Genomic DNA, 899 nt, shown 5'->3' with positions numbered 1-899 from the left:
GCATTCCCTTCAAAAAAAATCTACATTTCAAATGCCTGCAGAGGGCAAGGTTTACCCTAACAGATGGCAGAGTTTGGGTTAGAGCATCTGCAGATCATTTAGGGGAGGGAACCTTTCAAGAGTACACCTTAGAGGAGATTAGCTACTTTGCCCACCCAAAGCTGCTGGCCCTTTGGTTGGTGACCTGTTCTCAAGTTTATTCTGTCCCTCCTGAGATTTGTCACTTGACCCAGAGTTGACTCTACCCTGCCACCTGTAACTCTTAGGGAAGGGGCAGGATAAAGTGTTCCAGGTCCTGCCTGACCCCTGATCCTAAAAAGTTGCTTATGTTTGCTCAGGAGGTGAGGTTCACATGATAAAGAAAAGGGGGAGGGCTAGGGCCTGGTATAAAAGATTGGCAGTTTCTGAGGGGGATTACTTTGCATCTGAAACTGCCAGGTGAGAGGTGACGGGGATACCTGGATCTGAGTAGGGTGGATTAGAATCTAAGCTGGAAAGGGGACGCCTGGGCTGAGTGACAGGGGAGACAGTTAAGTGAGGCTCCTAGATCTGAGCTGGTCTTAGGCGCAAAGATAGCTGGGTTTCAGCTGGAGGACTGGGGACACCTGGGGTGCTCAGGGGAATGGAAGTGGCCAGATCTGTGTTAGTGGAGACAAAGAATAACAAATAGACCAGGCACCTGGGATCTGATGTCTTGAGCTCATCTCAACTCCCTCTGCATATGCTCCGTCTCTCAGTCCCACCAGCATTGCTGGGTTACTGGTGTCGGCACATCTCTTCTATCACCACCTTCACTCCCCAGGGGATGCAGAAGCACCTCTAAAATGTCCCTTTCGGCTCAGCGCCTATAGCTCAACCGGCTAAGGCGCCAGCCACGTACACCTAAGGTGGCGGGTTCG

General features: G+C 51.2%; 1 protein-coding gene across 1 annotated transcript in view; it reads left to right on the top strand.

The window, feature by feature from the left end:
* Positions 1-376: 376 nt before the first annotated feature.
* Positions 377-899, top strand: part of ZG16 (zymogen granule protein 16) — a 2,789-nt gene continuing 2,266 nt past the window's right edge. Inside the window, exon 1 of the mRNA XM_003795804.3 lies at positions 377-438. The gene's annotated coding sequence lies outside the window, so the exon portion shown is untranslated. The remainder of the gene's footprint in view (positions 439-899) is intronic.

Source organism: Otolemur garnettii, unplaced genomic scaffold, assembly GCF_000181295.1.
Source record: "Otolemur garnettii isolate 467f Iridium unplaced genomic scaffold, OtoGar3 scaffold00096, whole genome shotgun sequence".
Taxonomy (NCBI): Eukaryota; Metazoa; Chordata; class Mammalia; order Primates; family Galagidae; genus Otolemur; species Otolemur garnettii.
The sequence above is the reverse complement of the archived record's forward strand: the minus strand, read 5'-3'. Positions and strand labels throughout refer to the sequence as shown.